The sequence below is a fragment of the Anser anser genome, assembly GCF_964211835.1.
Source record: "Anser anser genome assembly, chromosome: 2".
Lineage (NCBI taxonomy): Eukaryota > Metazoa > Chordata > Aves > Anseriformes > Anatidae > Anser > Anser anser.
In genome coordinates, this window is record NC_139721.1 from 85,032,968 (window position 1) to 85,057,807 (window position 24,840).

The 24,840-nt window shown below is 36.7% G+C and overlaps 1 long non-coding RNA gene across 5 annotated transcripts in view; it reads right to left on the reverse strand.

Annotated features, from left to right (window-relative positions):
- LOC310894796 overlaps positions 1 to 23,055 on the reverse strand; it is a 161,255-nt gene extending 138,200 nt beyond the window's left edge. For 4 of the 5 annotated variants that reach the window (XR_014580168.1, XR_014580169.1, XR_014580170.1 and 1 more), the window contains exons 1-2: positions 22,594 to 23,055; positions 7,482 to 7,603 (exon numbers count right to left, since the gene is read on the reverse strand). This is a non-coding gene — a long non-coding RNA (uncharacterized lncRNA). Of the gene's footprint in view, positions 1 to 5,330; positions 5,380 to 7,481; positions 7,604 to 22,593 lie in introns of all 5 variants that reach the window. The other variant, XR_014580172.1, reaches the window with a different exon arrangement.
- Positions 23,056 to 24,840: the final 1,785 nt, after the last annotated feature.

The following is a 24,840-nucleotide window of genomic DNA, read 5'->3' on the forward strand; positions in this document are numbered from 1 at the left end:
ATAATAAATACATATTTTAATAAAATTAATAACCCATTTTCAGTCATTGATATGTAAGTATTTCTTTCAAATGGAATTCCACAGCATTCAGCACATTTATTGTATCTTTATCACTAATTTTATATCCTTTGCAATCATTTCAGGTAGCCAGACAAACTAGGGACTGTAGCTACACAGTCCCAATCTAAGCTTTTCTCCTGCTTGGGCTTCCACTTAAGACAATCAGTTAATAAGAAAACGAAGTTAGTCTATTCTGCTAGTACAGAGAATATATTATGTGTTCACTAACGTAAAATTTTCTGTTTGTGTTGTTCAGTTTCCCAACTTGTATTAATTTTACTTTTGCATACTTATTACCTGCACAAATACAATGCTCTTACAATTATACTCTCATATAAGGAAGATATCGTGTACTATTTTTGTACACAAATTGGGGAAACATTTCCCCTATTGCCATACCACCCCCACAAAACAAACAAATAAACCCACCAACCAACCATACCACTTCATGATCAGGAAAAGGTTGGTTAGAGGTTGTATGTATGTACTGGATCAAACAGGCAAATTGCATCTACGCTAACTACACTAGCATAAATCCTAACTGTTGTTTTCTTAACCAGAACTGTTTAATTCTAGCTTGGTTAGGTAAAAGGAATTTACATACATGTACACATGCATTCCTGATTCAACATAATATTAAAGGTGTTATCCAGTTTGGGACATGCATTTTACAAATGCTTTTTACTCTCATTTTACAATGCTTTACTTTTTTTTTTTTTTTTACAAAATAATTAGTTTTGATGCTGCAAAAAACCTGCCTCTTCACCAAATGCATGGTGTCCTGATAAAAAATGGAATACAATTTAGGTCAGGCCAGAGCAGAAGCAGTTTTTTTTTGCTGCAGGAGACACCACAGAGAAGCAGTGTCAGGCTCTGCTGGCAGAAATTCTGACTAAATGGGGCAGGATGTATACCTTTAAGTTATACAACCCCGTTCTTCACCAGTGTCAGATAAGCAGGCTATGGGAAACTGCAACAGCCACTGAAATCTCTCATATAGGAAGGCTCTGTTACCAGTATTCCACTTTGTCAGCTGACTGGCCAGACCACCAGCTGCTACTGTCTATTTAGAAGCAAGGCCTGTGAGATGTTAATTATTTTGCTTCCACAATGGAAATGTGAATGATTTTGACCACTCAGATGTGTACCAAAGCTAGGTCAGAGAGGGGAAGGGTGTAAGCTTCAGTTCTGACCCTGTACTTACTTCCCTAGCCTCAGGAGCACTCATCTCTCCCTCAGTAAGCCAGACCTTCAGAGCACATACTAGGCTCGTACCAGTCCTTTAAAAAAGACAGCTTGTGATCCTACTAAGGCCAGAATACACCTTCCACATGGGTAATGTTCCTCAATAAAGAAGAATTCTGTTCAGTTATCTGAAACAGTAACACTGAGTATTTGCAAAGGCTAAACCAAATAACAGAGGAATCTGATGCATTTCCCTCAGATAATATATCTGGTTCCACAAGCCTTATGCAACTTGGATGTCTGAGTAACCAGAATTTCTGATCAGAATGGAAAGTAATTATTCTACTGTTGGGTTATCTTGAGATGGATAATTCCTTGTTAATGATAATTCCCTTACTGAGAAGAAAGTTTACGTCTTCAAAGTTATTATATGGGACAGTAAAACCAGTTTCCTTCCATTTCAGTATTGAAGTGAAACTCCAGCCTACCTGTCTAAGAATCAGAGCAGGTAGAGCTACTCTAAGCTGCTACAGCTGCAAGACATACTGCTTAAACCTGCCTTTTGTAACGAAAGAGCATCCCTCACCTCCACTGCACATACCTTTTGTTTTAGATCTGTGAATTATACATGGCATTACTGGAGGGTGCTTAGAGATTCCAAAGTGTGGGTGTGCATTGCTTTTGTGCTGCAGTCAATCTCTGAAAATACATTCTGTAATACTGTTTTTTGTTTGTTTGTTTGTTCTCCCCTTATAAATAAAGTCAGTAATTGTAGGGTCCAATTACTAACTGAATCAATTTTTCAGTTTCCAGTTGTTTGTAGGAGAGAAAAAAATAACATATTAATATCTAGTCTAACACAAATTCAAAGGATTGACAAATTCTACACTATGTTAAATGAGATCACCTGTAATCACCTATCTCATGGGACTCCTAATAATTTTTGTTATCACTGAATTTGCTATCATCTTTCTTTCATCCCGTTCACCACCACCACCATCCCAACAACAACAACAAAATCCTGTGTTGCCTTTGGGAAAGCAAACAAACAAACAAACTGACCACTCAGCCAGGAGGAAGCTCATGCCTTAAGCAGCTGGTCTCATTTCTGAGGGAGTCTGCTTTTTGGCTCCTTATCCAGCCTACAGATGACACTTCCCTGATCTTTGTCCTGTCCAGAAACTGTGCACTAGTGTGTCATGTTACACTGTGCCTAGCTGGCAATTCTCTATCTGCACCCTTGTACAATTTCCTTTTTTTTTTTTTTTTTTAAATGACTATCAAAGATGTGGGTAAGGGAGAGGCCGTGACACTACACAGGAATACACACAAGCTCATATAATAATTTGACAACAGGTTTCCTACTATCTTTCTATTCTTTTGGAAATATTTCTAGAGACATTTACAATATCTGAACTTTGTAATTTTTGTACCATCTGCAGCATGAAAGTATAAAGCAAATTCATGTCTATATAACAGGATTTGAACAGGTCATCAACTATTGGTGGCATGGACACTGTAAAACATTAGGAAGAGATAAAAATATAAATTTGTGTCAAAGCTATGGAAAGTAGTAAGTCAAACGTTTCTGAGCTACTGAGTAGCTTGAGGACATACAAACCTGGAAAGTGATTACATATGTTTAATCTTATTTAGCAATTACACTTAAATACAGAAGTAGCTAGCTTATCTACTTCAATTTCTCTCCCCCCAGGCAGGGATTCTCCACCATATGCATTTATGCTAGGGCTTATAAGAAGACGTGCTAGGCTAAGTTGACCTTTAAATACCAACAAATAGATGCAATTAATAATAATTAGAAAACCTTCAAATTTGTTTAAGAACTCTTCATGGTTGAGTGTTTTTCTGTTTTGCTTCTTTTTTTTTATTATGTTTTTAAGTATAACTTTGTGTTAATTGCTTAAACATTATAGATATAAGAAACCACCTCCAACAATCTATCTGACATTTTATGTTTCCATAAAAACGCTCCAGGGTGCCCATTACTGTATGATATCAGCATGCATACTAAGCCCAGTGTAGGTGAGCCGTGTTAATATTATGCTTCAACAGCACACCCTGGAGTGTCTTATTGCTTAAATGATGGAAAGGTCAACCATTTACAGCACACTATCATGTTTCACAGAACAATTCTACATTATCATTCTCTGTTACCTCATCCTTTTGGGAAAAGTGCTTGCAAGGAAAAATAACAAACACAATTCAATTAAATCAGCTTTGCAAAAGTGCTAATATGCATCATAATCTTGTAGTTCTCTTTGGATAGCAAGTAAGGTCACATCCTTTCTATACCGTGTTACCATAAATTATGTATCAGTAGAAAATTCAGTAAAACCTCCAGTCAACAATCTATGCAGATATTAATATTTTTAAATAAAATGGAAGGACTGAATCTTGCAGAGGCTGGTATGTTTGCTGCAGAATATATTAAGGTTAACAACGAACAGAGCAGTATTGGGGGGGGGGAATTTTAGCATTGGTGTGCCCTCACACATCTCAGCTGTTTCAGTGCAGGGACTTCCTGCAGACCTCCTGAGAATCTCTCTAGGTATGGCACACTATAATGGAGCAGAGTGGAAGAACCTGCAGCCAGGATGGATGTGGCATAATTGTTCCATAACTATATAGTTGAGGTCTCCAGAATTGTTATCCTAGTCATAATCTTTGGTAATAAGTATCCAAAAGGAGGACTTTTTTTAGTGCTTCCTCTACTTACCGTGTTTTTGATTAATTCAACCAGTCTGTCACGCAGCTGTTCGATATACTATGAAGACTGACACTGCACAAAATACACCTCCTGAATAGTACTTAATCTTTGACTCAGATTCAGCTTTGAACGGCCCTACAAGGATCTATCATAGAAAACTAAATATGGATTTGCAAGCAGAGTATTTTTGCTCAACAAGGTAAAAGCTCCAATTTTCTTAGCACTCAAACTGCCATCCTAGAACAAAAGAAATATTCTCCAGTTACATAGAGGGGATGCTGTTTATGACAGTAACCAGCATCACACATTTTGTGGTACTAAGGCTCTTCTAAGAAAGTATAGGATCCTTTTCCTCTGCCTATTGTTCTTGAAGGTGCAGCAGTAATCATGCCAAGACTCCCTGTGATGGGCTCTGTATCACTCTAGAAGAATTCCAGGAAGGTTCCTAAAGAAGCTGAATGCAAGTGAAACAGCCTTTACTCTCTGCAACAGACCACCACCACTTCAGCAACACCACCTCAGCTTGGCCTTCAAGATACATCTGAAGCCTACATACTATTGAAAGAAAGCAGACTAGCATTAAAAGAAACAAATCAAACCAAACACACAGCCAACTTTAGATCTGTCTACCATCCTTCTGATATTGTCTTCTCTCCACAGCCCTATCAGCCCTGAATCCCAATGCTGCTTTTTTTTGTTGTTGTTTTGGTATGTTCTATGGTGGTCAGAATACAGTAGGATCACACTGGAAAGATGTGAGGGTTCATCACTAGGAGTGATACCAAGCATGCGTTGGAATAAATGCAGTAGTGATTTCTCCTCTTTTCTACAAGTTCCATTTTTAAGTTAAAATAATGATTGTTGCAAATTCCTGAGTGCTAGTTAAAAGCAAAGTAGGAAAACTCTTTCATGGTTAGACAGTGCCAAAGAGCCACTATGTATACAAACGTACTTCAGTTAGAAGAATGCAATCTTTTTGGTGATTATAATAAGCATCAATGATGATGGTATCAGTAAATTTTAAAGTGTAGTAAAAGTTATTTAGAAGGTGTAGATTTTTCTAAAACTTCTTTAAAGTGGTCCCAGTAAGGCAGATCTCTTTTTTCCTCAACTTTTAACTTCTATTAACTTAAAACATTTTTTCATTAACTCTAAGAGGTTTCCTCGATCAGAACATATTTAAAAATTCACATCTACTTTGAGTAACCATATCTTTAGTGTTTCATTTATGGGTTGCTATTGTTTCTTCTTTTGCTTTTCATGTCTTATGTACTTTTTCTGAAAAGCAATTGCAGTATATGTAAATATATATGTAAAAAGAAATAAAATAAAAAGCAAAAACTACATTTTGACATACCTTTCTGATTCTTCTTCTTTTCAGTACAAATTGGGACTTCTGGGGTACACTGGGAAAAAGCACAACTCAAATTCTACTGCATGTTTGTTAGGACATTAATTATCCGTACAATTTTGAAAATAATTCATCAGTAAAATGTTAGTTGTTTTTCTACACCTAAAGGGAAATGCTTCCTTTGCCTGGTGCACAGAGATAAGAAACAGTTAGGTATTTCTCCTAGTTTTTGTGCCCTATCCAAGGATTAGGCAGGCTACTATTATCTTGAGACCAGCAGAAACCATAGCCAGTGTGTTCACTTCCCAACGCATAGTTCATAATAGAAATAAAACCAAACACAGATGTTTCAAGCATCATTCATTAAATTCAGTAGATACTTACAAACAGATCTTTTTTTTTTTTTTTTTTTACTAAAAATGCATATGTAGACACACATATACCAGTACAATATTTATTTTATTTTAATACAAATATAGGAAAGTGAATCTCAGAGGGCCTCCATGTAACAAAACTCAGACCACTCCCCCCGTTCAAGAACACACAAGTTTCTTTGACTCCAAAGGTAAAGCAGAGCGCTTCATGCTTTAAAAATCTACCTCTAACCCTGATATACTGTGTTTATAAAAGAAAACATAAAAGTAATCATGAATATAAGCTTGTTCTTTAAAGTAATTCTAGAAAATTCCCTTTATCAATATCTTAAGGCCTTCCCTTACAAATATTCCTCATGCAGAGCTATCACAAGACTACACCGAAAAACAGGCATCCAATGCAGATTTAAAAACAAACAAAAAACACTCCAAATGCTAGAATTTATGCACTCAAGTATTTTGATTTTGTATAACATTCAGAGCAAGGCAATACTTTAATCAAACAAGTCCATGTTGAAGCTTGGACCAGCTATAAACAATCTTAACTATATCAATCCCACTGTCATGTTGCTGTGTTCAAAGCACCCATATGACCAGCCTTGAATTCTGCGAAGTCATGATGTTTCAGACTTCAGTATAATAGACAAGTTAATTTTAGAAGTGTTAGCTCTGTCAGGCAAGTATTTTGGAAATTCCATTTTTTTTCTTTCCTTTTTTTTTTTTTTTTTAATAATATAGTCATATTTTATCACAAAAAAAAAAAAAAAAACCTCAACCAACCATTCTGTCTCAAAATTCCCCCTTAAGGCCTCTTCTACATGGCATATTCTAAGAAAGTCTCCCCTCTCTCTGTTAGGAATTAACATCTGCTTCCTGAAATAACAGAATTAGTCAGGTATTTATGGATCCTTTCCCACCAAAGGAAAAATAGTCAAATAAGTCCTCTGCAAATGTTGAAAGTCAAGTAGCATCCAATGTGATAGCGTAAATATAAAATAGGTGAAGTACAAAGATGAAGAAGCTTTCCTTTCTAATATCATATATGTAATAGTGAATTATAAAAGAAGATTCACTGAACTTCCTTTGGGTATTTCTGTGTAATATACTAACTAAACAGAAAAGATGTAAGTAGCAATATATATATTTTTTTCCCCCAAATCTTCAGACCATTAATCTGGAGGAAAGTGTTACTACAAAAGCATCAGCAAAGCCAAACAAGAAAAGTAAAGTTGTGAAATTACAGGAATGCATGCAGGTATGGTTGCACAAACACAAATACCCAAACTATATGAGGGATGTAGTCTAAGATGTGCAGGTTGCACAACCCTTCAGATACTTGGAAGCATTACTCCACTAAGACAAACCAGGAAGTGTAAAACAAATAAAATGCACATAGTGCCTTGGTATTCATAATCCTTGACAAAAGGTGCTCCAGTAAAGCTACTGCATCTGGTCAAATAACGAAGGTAGCTTGCAGTAAACTGTAACAACAATGAAAGAACTCTGCTAATGGCAATAAAGGGTCAAAGTGGCAGTTTCAAAGTTTAATTACGCATAAGATTTTCAAGGCAAATTAGCAAAGCATCTAAAACATCCTTCTCCATACAAAAAATGGTGACTCTCTTCCTGTCAAGAATTCTAACTCCAGATTTCTACAAACAGAAATAAATCTTGGAAAATAGGCAACAGATAAAATAATAATTTTGTTGATTCTAAGAATATTTTCCACAATACTACCACCAAACATCCCCCGCCCCCACATAAAAGGTAATAAAATACTTACATTTCACTTACATTTACATCAGCCACTGAGAAATTAGATAGGATCAGGAAAGGGAGAGGGGCAGGGAAGAGAGGAGCCTGCTTCTTATTCATCTTTCAGAAGACTGACTGGAAGATTAACATCTGTTGAGAATCACATAGACATTGACAGATCAAGTCATTTTTCCTTCACACATTAAGTATTAAATATGGACATGTAATTGAACATACCCAAGCTGTTTAAATCAAATAAATGTTTTAAAATAGCTCTTGTCCTTAAGAATTTCTTAGGCTATACACTGAGAAACTACCACCTACTATTATTAGAATCCCTAGTAACACAAAGAAAGTAGTTACATCGGGATATTGTTTTGAAATTTGCTTGACTGAAAAAACATTTACTGTCATAGTTATCCTGGAAGTGGGAAACTAAGTAATAGTTTATGAGGCTAATTATACAATTATGCTAATGCAAGTATATTCCCAAGATGACTTGTGAACGTGAAAACATATAGCCATTCAATTCTTCAAAGGAAGGATATAGATTGGGGTAGGTAGATCTCTTAGAGAGGTAAAAACCTTAACAAAAATAATAAAGATAGATATCTGAATCCTTAAGCACAGTAGAGAACTAAGAAAAGAAAAAAAAAAAAAGAAAGAAAAAGGATGTTCAGGAGTAAGACTAAATCTTTGACCATTTTCAAATTGTCTGAAGACAATATTCTCACTTCATGAGTAGGACTCCTACATGATATTGATAACTACCATTGTCAATGAAGAAGGAACCACACATGACCTACTTCAGTGAAACACAACATTAGAACAGCCTATTTAATAACTTTATCAATAAGCCACAGAAAAGACTGAATACACCATCAAGTTTCCAATGACACCAAATTAAAGGGAATAGTCAATACTCTCAAGGCCATCCAGTGAAGGGTTCCCAAGCAGGTCATATCTGAAGTATTTCCATGTGAGGAGAGGTCAAAGGCCTGCGGCTTGCTCAGCTTGGCTTACGAGCAGCTTTCAACACCTATGAGGAATCACTGAGAAGATGTAGCCAGGCTTTTTACAACAGCGCATAAGTTAGAGGAGAAGAGAGAATGGATATAAACTGAAAAAATGAGTTGATATATGGAAAAACAAGCCACCATGGGGACAGTCAAACAGTGGAGCATGTGCACAAAGAGATCTAGTAATCGCCATCCTTGAAGGTTTTCAAGATCAGGCAAGACAAAATACTGAGCAAGCTGTTCTGAATCAATTGTTGGCACTGCTTTGAGGAGGATGTTATGTTAGATGATCTCCCAAGACCTCTTCCAACCTGGTTAAAGAGCGAAGAAGTATAAACTCTAGAGGGTCACTGTAAAGAAAGGAGACTTGGTTCCCAAGGGGAGCAAGTGAGTCATGCTCTTTATACTAGTTCAACTCCTGGTTTGAGGTGAGTATCTTCTTTGCAGTAAATTCAGGACTGATCAGCAATACCTTTGAAACAGTAAAAGGCAATTTCCAAAACAGCAGCCATAAAACACCATCCATAGCTTAAGTCTGGCAATTTGATGAAAAAAAAGACTTTTATTTTGTTGTTTATTAAAAAAAAAATCAAACCTCAAAAACCCTTTTAAGAATAGATACTTAATCATGATTATCAAAAAACAACACACACACTCTCCCACTAAGCTACAGAATCATCTAAATTGTAGAGGAATACACAAAAACGGGTAATACATTTTCTTAGAGGCTTTATGTTCTACTACAACATATTTCTAAAACAGTAAAACTTCAAAGAAATCTGACCAGAAATATTACATGTGCATTTTTGTACGCACACACACACATTCAACTTTACTCTTAAGAAAGTTGGTATTTTCCTCAAATTACTAAATATTAGTCTGTTTCCAAATAAAAATAGTAGTACTAACAATCAGGAGGAAGATACAATGTGAGAAAACATTCTGCAGCGATTGACAAGCTAGCAGCAGGCAGTTAGTTGGCCTCTTCATTTTTCAATATGCAATCAGTACTGCTCTTCAGATTTTCTTACTTCCAAATCTGTGTTAACTTTATGCTTACTTTTCTAGATGCTGATATTGCTTTTGTCCTCAATTTATCTGCCTTGTCCTTTACTCTCACAAAGTCTTTTATTCACCATATCAAATCAAATGATGGTTACTGATGCATTAACCAGTTTTCTCTTTATTTCACAGATAATATCAAGAGGGACAGAACAGAATTACAGTGATGCAAGGACAGAAGAGGCATTCAGCTGTCTTGATTTGTTACTAAAGCCTTCTGCAGTTTTGTTCTGCAGATCAGGTAGTTCATTTCAGAAACAGATCTTTTTATTACAAAAGTCTATTTGCCAAAGGCAGTCAGTTGGCATCTACACAGTTTCATGAGGGTTACAGCTCCAGACCACTGTATATTAGTATGCTTTTCTCTCTTACCTCTTAAAAAAAATCATTTAAATAATTTAAATGAATTAATACCATAATATAAAACCGTTTTATAAAATCATTCTCAGCAGTTATCATATTTTTATCAGAGATATGATAGCTTACAGTTATAAGACAAACATAAGAGCACAGAGCTAACCAAAACAAAGTATTTGTTGAAAATAGATTTCCTGGTAGTAACTGAACTTAACTAAATCTAGGTGTTTTAGCAGAACAGGTTTTAGAGTTATTTGTGGATGATCCATTAACACATATAGTTTCAAATTCTCAGCCTGAAGTAATTATATAATTATTCAAAACTTTATGGTTAGAATTTTAATCAAGTTTGAGATTGTGTTGCAATAGATGCAGCTGAACTATGCAGAAACATTTGTTCTAGAAACATCATGTTCCTAGCATGTAAAATTTATTTTTTCTGTGACCATGAATGTATCACCAAAATCTTTGGAGTGGGGTGAGAGGGGTATCCTACATATTTGTATATATTTTAGTACAGTTATATAATCAGGGTTTGTTGTTGCTAGACAGCATAAAACAGATTCCAAGACTGTCACCCATAGACACCTCAAAGTTTTTATTACGACAACCTTCGACTGAGGTAGTATACACAATATTTACTCTGAAATGATGCAGTTTTAACCAAGAGACAAATACAGTAAGATTATAAGTGCCTTAAGAGCTCCCTCTGGAATTCAAGCCTCTGAAGAACCTTTGTGAATACACTGACATTTAATTTACACCACTCATAAGACACATTATTAAGCACTACACTTTCTCTACTAGGATATCATGAAAATGTTTTGTCACAGTTATTGCAATCAGTCAGCATGAAGCATTAATGCTTACTTAAAATGACAAATAGCACTCAGAAAATCCTATAAGTTCTCAGCATTGCTAATGACAGATCAAGCCCAGAAGTACTGTGCGCACATGGAATAATGGGGCAAAGGCATACCAGTGAAGAGGCAGAGGAATGTAAAGGGAATAGTTTTAATCCTGTAGAATTTGATGCTCAACTACTGGACAAAACAGAGTGATGACCTTTTTAAAAAAGTTTTTTCATTCATTACGCTCTGACAGTGAACAAAAATGTTTCATTAAGGAAGTCGTAAGAAGAGAATGGATTTGAAATTAAACTTCTCGTACCTGGCATGGAACAAAAAAGAGTGCTAGAGAAGGTGAGATTTATGTATTCCATGTGTTCTCTTATTTTTCCCCTTTCCCCCCACATTTTCCAACTAAGGGCTGGGGAGATAAAAATGGGGAGAAGAGGAAAGAAGAAAGGACAAAATGTCTAAGTCCAACCTATTTCTAAAGTTTGGTTGGCTTTCTGGGCTGCAAGCGTACATTGCCAGCTCACGCTTAGATTCTCAGCAACCAACACCCCCAGGTCCCTTTCCTCCTCTAGTCCTGGTCCCAGCTGGCTCCAATGGCCCCACTGCAGGGCACGGCTGGGCCCAGCAGCCAAGATGGCAGCACCTCGATTCAGGCACAGCCTGGGGAAGAAAGGAGGGCACAGCGCTGCCCGGCGGCCGGCAGAGAAAAGGGAAGAAAAAGGGGGAAACAGCCCTGCCGGCACCCCACACGGGGGAGAGGAAGAGGAGGGCAGGAGGGGCTCCAGGCGCCAGAGCAGAGATCCCCCCTGCGGCCCCTGGGCAGGAGGCCGTGCTGGAGCAGGGATTTTATTTCCCTGAAGCAACCAGCCAAGGTCAACCCACCACAGCAGTTTACGCTGGTAATGGCAAAAATATTACCAACATAGTTATTGTCAAATAGTTATTTTGTGTAGAGCTAATTACATCCACCTACAAACAGATACATTTCTGTTAATGGGCCAAATGCATTTCTGAAGTTTTTTTTAAAAACATTTTTGGGAATTTTTTAAGGATGATCATTATACTTCAATAAAGTACTAACATAAGACATTTTACACAGGCTTTCATATGAAATGATAAAAATTTGCACCTTTGCGGAGTACACATCCATACCCCAACAAAGGTTTAAATGTCTACCTGAGTACATGCAATATGCAGGAAACTGTAGAACAGAAAGTTAGTTTTATTTTATTCCAGTAACTAAAGACAATCCCCAACCCTGAGTTGAAACATATTTAAAAAACATTTCACCCTTTCAAATATGAAGCACTATCTTTAATTATTCTATTCCAAAACAGCTTTGGTTATTTTCCTGTTATCCAAAGTTCAAGTTTAACACACCTCATTGATTCTAGTATCAACGTTAAAATAAGCATTCTAATATCAACATTAAAATAAATTTTGCATTTGCATATGGGACAGTGAGACTTCAGAGAAGAGCTTGCTCTACCCACTAGTAAATGGATCATATCAAGATGCAAATATTTATTTTGGAGTATGATGCTCAAATTCAGAGTTTATTCAGGAAAACTATGTTAACTACAGAGATTCTTACAATATTCTAAATTTTTAAGCAAAGGCCAAATATTCCTGGTCTCACAGAACATCTTACACGCAGCGACTGGGATTTATTTATTTTTTTAATATATTTCCTTTCATTCTGTAAAGTTCTCCTTGGTTTTGTTTTACTATAGTGTCAGTAGAAAGAGGCAAAAATTGAAGAAAATACCATACTGACTAGACATACTACATTTACTTTCTGAATTCATTAAAAAAGAATCTGACGTTCTTATTTGCTTTGATTTAATGAAAACAAATAGGAATGGTTTTCCTCCCTAAATGTTCCATCAAAATGTTAAAAACATTAACAAGAATCAGAAGATATTATTGAAGTATGAACTACAATACGATCAAGCTAAAGGAAGTCTGGAAGTGTCTGAAGGGAAAAAGTAAGGAAATAGTAATATATTAAAAATATAAAGTGTTATTTTTTTTAATTCTTCAATTTGTGGCATGAAAATATAGCTAGTAGATGCATATCTGGTGTAAATTCAGTTTAAATAAAAAACAGCTACATTGGAGTTGAAAAGAGTAAGTCCCAATGTGTAGAGATTCTTCACAGATTGGCCATCAACAAGGACAGAGTGCTACGTGACACCTGATTACGCAAACCCTTTTGTTTCTCCAGGTAGTAGAACAGAAATGCAGTCATTTGATTTTGGAGTAGTTTGAATCAGGAACATTGATATGAAAGACTGCTTAATAAACAGCATCACATATGTAGTTAAAATAGCGATTAAAGCATTTTGATTCAGAATCACTTTATCAGAAGGCATGCAATGCCATGCAATCGACATGCATTTTATAATACTTAAACTATGAGCTGGACAGCAGATGATAAAATATAAACCAAACCTGAGCAATAAGTGATTGCCCCAATTGCTCATTTAGTGTGGTTCTGTGTTCTTAAAGAATCAATTTTCAGTGTGATTCATTTTCAAATAATTTGAAGATTTCAAACAATAATAGACAAAATATATGACAGGACAAAACTGAATAGCCTAGGAAAGACTACTGAAGTTTTGTTTTGTTTTATTTTGTTTTGTTTTCAGATCTATGCAGAAATAGAAGCAAAACCTACAGGCAGTTTTCATTACACTGGTTAAAATATTGGAAGTCCCATATCTGTTTTTTATCACCCAGTTAAAATAATTAGGCATTCCTCCCCCTTGGGAGTTGAGCTTAGTGGTCCTCAGCAGAAGAAAAATGAAGACTAAGTGTGGATCACGGTACTTATACCAACTCCTGCCCCTCTTCACCTTTCCAGTCTGAGTGCAGGACAATGGAAATTGATTAGGTCTGTCAGCTCACTGTTTTCTGATGTAATGTTCCGTAATTAGTCAATCATAACTTTCTGTTCCAAGACTAGAGTAGGTAGTTTCTCAGCTAACCATTGTGCACCCATGAAGCAGAAGCAGATTCAGCAAGATGTATTTATTTAACATTTGCTTCCCTTCAACCAAGGCATAAACCCATGCTTAAGGAGTGACTGTACCTAATCTTCTTGTAACATTGTAATGCCACTAAGCACATAGGCAACTACAAAGAGATGAACTGGGTCTTACAGGAAAGCATGTACATTGTAAAATCTGCAAGATGAGAACCAAGGATAAAAGCTGGCAGGAAAGACATGGTAAAACCAAAATAATCCTATGGAAGAGTGTCTGGTACAACTAGAATAATCCTGCCAAACAAGCACGAAAAATGACTGACAAAACTAGAATGAGTCCTGGTCCAAGAAATTTGGTCGAAGTATGTCAGAAACAGATAGAGTCTATTTTCCTTTGGGAAGCAGACTGAGGAGCATAAAGCAATGAAACTGGAGGGTTGGAGAAGAAAGTTTCAGTCCACTGCAGTTCCCTCATTGAGAGCTCTCAAGCCTCATTACTTCGACCTCTGCAGCTAAGTCCAGCAAGTCCCACAGCTATCAGCGCTAATTTCTGGCATCAGCTCCCTGGTATCATATATTCACAGGTAATTGTAGACAAACTTTTTAATGATTAATTGTATACTCTATGGAGCAAAAACAGTGGAGAGTGGTTAAGAACTAATCATCAGCTGTGCGTATTGCTAATGAATGTGAATGCAGTAAAGTATTATTTTGAAATTTGAAACTTGCCTGATTTGCAGTCTTTTAAACACTAAAGAGTGATTCCTGATATACGTACAGATAGACTTATATGTATGCAGTTGCAAGAACTGCACAAATCCCAGTTGCCTGTCTTTAAGGATTAGACAAAAAATTAATGTCTTCAATGCTGCATTACACACGTCAAAGAATCAGACCGTACAACGCATACAATCATTCCTCAGAGATGATATCCTGAAGGAGAAAGGTTTCAATAGCAACAACTAATTACTGGCCTCCCCATTTTGGCATTGGAGCCGACTGCTGCTGCTGCTAAGTGCATAACGCTGGGAAAAACTCCATGTTTCTGTCTCGTAGTTCTCAGACTAATTAACTGCTTGTGTTTTGATGATGCATCTCCTCAGTTCCCAAGAAAGGCTAACATGTATACAAGTAAGTGATTTTTTTCTAATGTGTCAGATACAGTTACAAAGAGTCTGAAAAAAAAAAAAAAGCAGAGTAGATGTGTAATATTATCCTGTAATACAGCAGGGATGCTAGAAGTGATACAATATATTCATTCTCTTAACATTAAATATGCGAAGTATGCTCTAGTTCTTCTGACAAGCAAATCTCACTGCAGCTTTAGAACATGTCATAAAGGGAAAATATAGAAGTTCATCTAGTTGAGTGAACAAGAGGAGGTCTCTTCCTTGGGATGTGCCACCCATACCACCAAATACTTGAATCTAAGCAGTTTTTCAGTTGCAGCCTCTCTTCCTCTACTATTACTCAGGGCCTAGAGCCACACAAGCTCTGCTCTACATTACTGGAACAGTAACTACAGATCCTGCTGCAGTGACTGAATAATCTACTTGTAGAACTTTTTTAGTGAGTTAACTGGCTTTTTAACTTTCTCTTTTTAAGCATGACTCCATTCTCAGATGAGAGTTTTAAAGAAGCGTCATACGTACAAGGCATTAAAGTTGGATAAGGGACAGGTAAGATGCCACTAACTGGTGAACAACGTTCAATGTTCCCTAAAGGGAATCCTAGCTGGATCCAAAAAATCATTGGAATGCTGAGATATTTAGAATGTCATTTTATGCCAGATACCTGAACTTCTGTTTGCTAAATCTGTATACATTCACTTGCAATAGCAAATACTAAGTACCTGTTCCTATATAAGCATTTCCCTCATCTGCCAAACAAAATTAACAAACCAACCAACCAACATGCACACCAAAATCAATACCACCAACAAAAAATAGAACAAAAAACTGATAAGCTTAACAGGAGTACCATAGTATACCGCAAGGATATGTTTAGTTTGTCTAACGTTGACTAGTCCACCACTTTTCCAAGTGCTTTTAATGAGTGCCTAATTTTTCTTTTACTGATACACAGCTCAATCTGATGTCTCAGCTGGCAGTCTTAGTAATACAAGTTAAAAATAGTTACTAGATTACGAGAACAAAGACAAGTGACAGTGGCAGAAGAAAAGAGTGAAACACTAAGTAAAACTGAACAAACACTGAGTGAAAGGTAAAGGAATGCACTGTAAGAAAACTAGCCTAGGATACTTAAGGATACTTAATATAAAACTGCCTAAAGCCTGACGGATTCAGAAGTTTGCTTTCCACACAGAAACATTATAATGAATTAACACTTCTTATCAGGTAGAGTATGAAGTGTACAAAACCAGGCCTTTCCAGTCACAACAATTAAATTGACAAAATAAAATATTACTATAACTCTGTAAACTTTTCTCACTGTTACTCAGAAAAAAAGGAGGAATTACACCTTGAAATAATCTAATGTAAAAAAATAAAATAAAATAGAAACCTACCAAAGCACTGAAAATTCTACCAAAGCACTGAAACACAGATAACTTCTCCACTGAAGGGTATTATTAAATTAAAATTTCATTTAAAATATCTTTTGGGAGAGGTGAAATGTCCTGCCATAGACAACACTGGAAAACATTTATTTGGGGAACAAAGTTTTATGCTTTTTTACCTTACAATTTTTGCTTGTCTCGCTCTACTTATTGCTGTCTTCCTCAGCACTGCTGTGGAGTCATTTCAGGAACAATATGTAAAAAATAAAAATGCTTTTCTTTCATAATTTCATTGTTACATTTAACATCCCATAAATCAAATGATCAAATATTTTGTTGAAGTGAAAGTTCCATTAGTTCCCACCAAGAATGCTGTTATGCTTAGCCTTAAGAACTTGCATGCATAGTTTTCACATTATTTGGCTTGCTCATTGATTTGTCTTCAGTTTACTACAAAGAGCAGGTGTAGTTAGAACTACCCCACGACTTCACAGTACCTATCTATTGCCATTTCAATATAGTCCTTTGTGCATTTGCCACAGGGGTTAGATTTCAAATATTTGCACAAATACTAGCAGTGCTTTGTCCTTGTTATGGCAGGACAGTTCATTCAATGAAATGTCTTACTATCATTTCAGGCCTGGGTCATACATTGCATGTTTTCCTTAACACATGTACTTTATTATTTATACTGCTTTCTTCATTGAGCAACACTGCAAAGGCAACCTCCCTTTACTAAATATCTAGAAACAGCATGTAGTATTTTTCTTTGGAAAGGCATATGCGAACCTATGTGAAGTTTCAGAGACTCTATCTTTCTACTTTATCTCTTATAAGACGTGCGAACTGTTGATATAAGCCTGCTTCCTTGCTCTGTTATATCCAAAATATTGGTATCCAGAGCAATACTAGATAAAATAATGAGGTAAAATAAAAATGCTTATTTCATGCTTAAGAAGTTTTAGAACAGTCGTAGATGAATGAAATAATTTACATAGCTTAAAAAAAAAAAAGATAAGCTGAATTTACACTGAAATTTAATTTAACTTATAGGAAAAAACAGCATCAAAACACTTCTAAAGACTGAACAATTTCTATCCTAAATACAGCAAAATTCTGTAAAGATAACAAAGCAAACACTGATTAGCTGAAGAGTCAGAAAACTATCAGAGTCAAATACTAATGGACCAGATTTTACCATCTGATCCCAGTAACCAAGAAGCGTGACCTCAGAATAAGGAGATGCTGTCAACTAATTGTAAATATCAAGTCCAACAAAACACTTTAAAGGTCCAAATTAAATAGGCAATTTACAAAGAATTAAGCTTGAAGGAATGGAAAATTGTATTGGGAACTGTTTCAAGGAAGATCATCTGATAGAGTCCAGATCTGATTTTAAACAGCATAAAATTTCTACAAGCTCTAGCAGTATGATTGCAGGTAACGTGCAAAGCCACTTGTGGTCTACAAATAACTCATCCTACAACTGGAAGGTCACACAGCAAGCAAACCCAGCAACAGAAATAGAAAAGGAAAAAACAGTATATGAACTTGAGGGACTTTCAACTGCTTTGGGATCTGAATGCACAGACCAATAAAGATCACCCATCTCCTTCCAAGGATGCTTGAGAGGGGTCTCCAAAAAATACAGGTAACTGCTGGAAAGACGGTTCTCTGATAGGATGAGGGGAGTCTGACCATGGCTTCATGTGAAAAAAATGATGCAGTAATGTGAATAAAGGTAACACTCTCAGTCACTGTCATTTTCTTGTGGGAAGGCACCCAGCTGCGTAAGGGTGTATATCCTACACATATCCTACCCAGGGCATAAGATGAATTGATACACAAAACAAGAGAAAAGCATACTCTTGTTTAACAACAGAAAACAACTTAAATAGGCCAAAATGACTTCAGAATTTGTTTTCCAGTTTTGAGAAGACAAACTGCAAAAAAAGGTCTAAAGATTCATAAAAGCCTGAAGAATGCTCTTGAGAAAAAAAAAAAAAAAAAAGACAAATATGCAACAGATAAATGTTGCATTTACAGAATTGCCTAGAAAGATCTTTAGTATTTTTTGTTGTTTTTGTTTGGTTTGTTTTTTAGGTAAGAATGATTTTTTTTTTAAACTGTAGTCTAAGATTTATTAAATCTTACTAAGTTATAGAGTTATAAACTAAGTAGTTATAAACTAAGAAGTAAAGCTGTAAACTTTTACGCTAGATTCATTCTTTCATGAAGTGATTCTCTGGTACGTAATAATATACAAGTTATTCAAATGCATTTTTTTTCCTTGTTTGCCCATTATTTACAATTTGCCCATTATTTACTAATCCAGAGAGAGAGAGATCTCTCATCTTTCTTTAAGCCCATGACAGATGTAAGAGGTTTTCCTATTCTGGATGAGTGGGAATATACACTCTTGTCTGCAAGACACAATAATAATTTTAAAAAGACTTTTTTTTTTTTGTAAAGAAACATATAATAAGGGCTGATATCGCTGGTATCTTCAATATTTATACAGTACTTCTATATTTAAGTTTTCATGCTAGAAGACAAAATAGAAAGCATAGTGCTGCACACAAACCAAGCACAGAACTGTGGAGTCTGCAGCACATTTTAAAACACAAGCTTAAAGGCCCTACAAACTGGTAGCTTTTAACTGTCAGCTGGCACAGGACCTTGAGTGATCTATTGTACTAACTTGGCTTGCCATTTAAAACCAAGGCGTGACCACTGCTAATATATAAAATGACAACAAATATTCTTTGATTTGCTTATTAATAAACAGTAGCATTTCTGAGAGCAACAATTCCAATATTAGCTCCATGGTTTTGTCATTCAACTCTCAACAGATACACCACCTCCATAGAACAGCCCTCTAAAAAACACAGCTTTACCTACTGTAACAAAAACAATCAAAACCTTTCACCATTTACTTACTTAAGCATGATTTCTTATTAAACTGTGCAGTATTTCTTCTGGAATAAAATATTCTGTACAGCGGCACTACCACTCTCTTTTCAGTAATATACAAGTCTTACTAAACCACTTGACTGCAACGTAAATATATGGCAATCACAAATTAGGAAAATAAAGATAAAAAATAAAAAAAATAATAAAACAGCTACATTGCAGAGAGTTAACTGCAAGTTAACACAATCAAAAAGGGTTGAGCTACATAAACAGAAGTTACACAGCTTCTATGTATGTGTACATAGAAGGGCAACTCTTCACCAGTAAGTTTTACATAGATATATAAACTGCCAGATTACTCAGACTGTTTACTTGGATGTGAGTAAGCAAAACTCAGACATGATCATGACATACAGTTTTACATAGATGTTAATATTTTCCCAACTAAATCAAGAAATTAATTATAAAATGATCTCATTTGGATGGTGGCAGGAAGATGGCAAGACCTAAACCAAACTGCTTTTTGGTCTAGACTTTCAAAGACAGCTAGATAAGTACAAACAGCTTACAATTTTCTTCTTTTCTACCATGGCTGTTAAAATCACATTGACAAGTACAGAAGCGTAACCTTTATTCTTACAAAGATAATTTAAAATGAAAGCATGAAACACTGAATGGAAAGTCCATGATACAGAAAAATGAGTTTCAGAAGGGGGTTCGTGACATGAATATCTTTTAGCCCTGCAGTAAATCTGAATATTGACATGATTAGGCCGGGGTAGTTTTGTGATCACAGCTGCATGAAATCTATTAAAGGTTGGAAAACATTAAAAGCTTTTCCCTCCAAGAAAGTTTCTAGTTTTACAGTTGTATACAGAAGAGACAGAAAGACAAGTGTTCCCTCAGTAGCTACAAATGAAAATGCAATTAAAACAACAACATAATAAAAAAGAATTAAATGTTTTCAACAGCAATTATTTTTGAAGGGAAAAATAAACTTACCTGAGAATAACATGCTTAATGTTAAAAAGATAGGTACATTTTCAGTAGAACAAATAGAAACTAGACTAGCTCTTCTGGCTGCCTTCTACTCTATATATAGTTTCTACTCTACTATAGTTTATCTGAACATATTTTCAGCCACCTACCATGGGCTCTGCAGGTAAACTAATGAAAATTCTGGGTCATCATTTTTCTTAGGTCGTTAAAATACAATAAAAATAGGATAAAATAGGATAAAATTGAGAAAGAGCTTTGATGCATATCAGATGCTGTCTACTCTGAATTAGAACCTTAATCACTATAGAACATAAGAGACATGCTAAACACAGGGAAAGATGAAATAATACTGGTCATTCAGTGTGACAGGCTTCTGTGAATAGTTTCCCTTCAGATCTCAAAGGGTGACAAGTCCCATTAGCAGTGCTATTCAGCCTCTGCAGTGGAAGACCTTAGACAATCACCTGGAATGTTAAAATAGCTTAACTTTTTTCACATTTCCTATTGATCATTAAAAAAATAATAAATACATAAAAATATTGCAAAGGAACAAAATTTGACTTGTTCTCCCTTCAAGTTTCCCTTACACAACACGGAAAGGTTAAACAGCTTGCCACTGCTTCAATAGCCACTAGATGTCGACAGAGACTAGCATTCTAATGCACTGCTTCGTATATTAAATGAGACGCAGAGAAATAGATTTTAAGGTGTCCTTTATATTGATATATGCCCAAGCAAATGTACACTGCTTGGCTACATACAAAATCCAATCCAATCCAGTCCAAAATCTGATCAACTTAATGAACTGGAAGAATAGTAATAACCCTCCACACACAAACACTTCCAATTTCACATACGCACACATAGCTTATCACATTGTAAATATAATTTTTGAGGTACCATCTAAGCTGCCAAACTGTTGTCAAAATAAGTTGATCTTCCTTCTTGAACGAGAAGTGAACCACATTGAGTGGTTACACATTAGACTGTAAAAAAAGGCTAGGATAATTCTTCCTCTTCCTACTTCAAAATCAGTGTGATTTTATGCAATAAAAGCCAAAAATGAGCTGTAGCAGATTTGCCATGACCTACATAGCATATGCAAATGGGACACTTCCACTTTCCGTGCTTCCTTTCTTGAGCAGCTCACTTGTCTGCACAACATTTGTGTCTTGCTAGAGTACCTTTGTCTCCTGAGTTGAGGAGGTACAACTGAAGCTCTTTCTTACTTTTGTGCTAATCAGGGCAGCTGGAAGGAAGAGAAATAGAATTTTCCCACTGAGAAGGAAGAAAGCTGAGAATTCCTTCATTCTGACAGGCAAGGGGAGGCTCAAACTTGCACTGCCGAGAACTAGAAAATTAATGACCCTTTTTCTCTTTGAAGTTCACTGGCCTAAATATCAAGACAAGCATATGCCCTGATGACAGCATCTCTCTCACAATTGCACCAAAAAGAAAAACACTCCTGCAGGAAATTTAAGTGATAATAAGTCCTGCCAGATCGTGCTGATGTCAACAGATGCCTCAACTGTTTACCCAGCCAAATCGGGAGGCCACAAAAGCCACACAGTACGTCCTAGTTTGAATCTCCCTCCACATGTTGATTGCTTCTTTTTAAAGAATTCAGATTCTGATTATAAATATGCCCTCCTAGAATAGATCAAGTTCCAGACAGGAAAACTTGCCAGTATTTCAGTATTTCTAGAGCCACTTTTAACTGTAATTACTAAACCAGTGAAACAGAAGAATCCTGTATTTCTTCTGAAATCAGCATTATCACTTTGGTAGTCGACCAAATATTTGTACCACAGCTGTTTCAAAGAAGAGTTGATTAAAAACTCCAGGATCCAAATGATCTAAATGCTATTAATTTTGTTCAGAAATGCTATGGTATGTTATGCTTTGACTGTGAAAGCATTAACATACACATGCTTTCCATTTACTGTTTACCTCAGTCCCACAAAAACTAGTAATTTTTTCCCATATCAAAATAAATCCAACTAGTAATGACAGGCTGTGTAAAAATTATATATATATATATATATAGATATATCACTTTCAAACAGGGAGTCAAAATATGAGTCCTGAAGAGACAGTATCATATCAGGTGCACACAAAGCACTTGAAAAAGAAGCTCCTCTGTTGCTTCTTTCTGAGTGTGGTTGTTTTACACTGACAGAAAAACACCACCACACCACCCCCTCACTCCCCCTGCTCTAAGGACGAGGGGGAGAAAACACAAGGAAAAAGGGCTCGAGCGTTGAGACAAAGGCAGGGAGATCACTCACCAATTATCATCACAGGCAAAACAGACTCAGCACAGAGATTAATGTAATTCATTCCTTATTACTAATAGACAAGAGCAGCAAGAAACTAAAAGCAAACTAACTAACTAACTAACTAAGTAAATAAAATCAATCCACCTTCTTCTACGTCCTCTCCCTGAGCGGTGCAGGGGAACAGGGGCTCTGGTCAGTCCATGGCACTTCATCACCTGCCCCTACTGCAGCATGAGGTCCCTCCCACAGGATGTCATCCTTCCCGAACTGATCCGGCATGAGCCTCCCATCAAGAGGAAACTGCTCCAGCACTGGTCCCCCACGGATGGCAGCTCCCCTCAGACCCCCTGCTCCTGCGTGGGCTCCTCTCCACGGGCTGCAGCTCCGGCCCGGGGCCTGCTCCTGCGGGGGCTCTCCATGGGCCGCAGCCTCCTCCAGGCCACATCCACCTGCTCCACCGGGGGCTCCTCCACGGGCTGCAGCGTGGAGATCTGCTCCGTGTGGGACCCATGGGCTGCAGGGGGACAGCCTGCTCCACCAGGGGCCTCTCCACAGGCTGCAGGGGAACTGCTGCTGTGTGCCTGGAGCACCTCCTGGCTCCTTCTGCACTGACCTTGGGGGCTGCAGGTCTGGATCTCTCACATTTTCTCACTCCTCTATCCCAGCTGCTGTTGTGCAGCTTCCCCCCCCCCCCCTTTTTTCAACCTGCTCTCCCAGCGGCCCAACCAGCGTTGCTCCCTGGCTCAGCTCTGGCCAGCAGCGGGTCCCTTTTGGAGCCGTCTGGAGCTGGTTCTGATCTGACATGGAGCAGCTGCTGGGCTCTGCTCACAGAGGCCACTCCTGCAGCCCCCCCAATGCCAAAACCTTGCCATGTAAACCCAATACACTGAGTTGTTACAGCAGCTATACTATTTTTTTTAATTATTATTATTTTTTAATTTCTTTGGAGCAAAAGAACATGCAAACATAGAAGCAGCATCACAAGTCTATCGCAGAAAACCGGGGAAAAAAAAAATAAAAACCGTACGCGTAACCTAGAATAAACAAAACCAAAAAAGTTATTTCAAATCTACTTTGCTACCAGTTAGTTTTCTTCTTTCCTAGTACTTAATTCTAAGCAAGCTTAGAAACAAATAAGTTAACTACAAAGAAGAAAAAAAAAAGACAGACTGATGGCAAAGGAAGACATAAGGAAAGATCAAAAGGTCTATTGTTCTCTTATCTTCTTAGCATTTTCAGTTCAGATTTTGAATTAGCAGTTAAACTTCTACCATGTATTTTTCTCTTTCTGTCTCACTTTTATTAACTACTTCTCAGTCTCGGTCATCTATTTTGGCTTTGAAAGCAATCCAATTGCTCCAAAAACTCAACAACACTCAGTTATCTAACTACATTTACTTCTGGAATGATCACCATCACAGGAGACAGCCGTATTGGCTCCACTGTCCTGTATCACTCTAAGCTCATGCCTATGGGTCTACTGCTCTTCAGTCCATTTCAACTGTGTTAATTTAAAAACAAAAACCCAACACATTAAAATTAATGATTTGCACTGACATCACATAAGGTGTTTTGATATGCATTTGAAAAACACTGTCATGCAAAATCATTTCAAATTAAGGCCAAGTATCAGATTTTGAAAGCCTGGACTGAAATGTGAGAGAAAAAACATCTGCCAGTTTTAAACCTCTTCTGTTATGAAGACAGTTTGAGTAGTGTAGTAACAGGGTGTCTTTTAAGCACTTCAAAACACTTGGTGGTGGTCTGGGTTTCTGCATCTCAAATTTACATGCACCAGAAGTTAAACAAAAACAAAAAGTTACACTAGCATGAACTAAACGAGCTCCAAGATCAAAGTATTTGGAATTCTTCACAGTACTGCATTTATTTTAGGACCCTTGAACGTGAGGGCTTTGACAAACAGCATCTAAGCTGCTTTCCAGAGCGCACACTAATTCCAGAAAAGAGAATACTCGTGATTATAGCACGAGGGATGAACTTCCCTAAGAGGAAAATGCAATGTGTCACAGAGGAGGAAAAATAAGAAAAAAAAAAAAAAAAAAAAAAGACCAAGAAGCCTCTTAAAACAGAGTAGTACAAAAAAATGAACCTATTTACATATACAGAAAAGATGACAGGAATCAGAAGGAGAGAGATAAAGAAATGGTGATAGAAAGCACAGGTTACTGCAGTAACTGGTTTTTGTGAAAGACTGTGAAACATTTATCCTTTAAATTAATGAGAATCTCACAAATGCACAGCGTTACCATCGGTATCTCCTACCTGCTTGTATTAGTACTCTTATGCTAAAAGAGTCCTGATCTTGCCACATGGAAGGACAAATTTGTTATTAATGGAGATTCTGCTTCAGAGATATCTGAACCTCCCAGA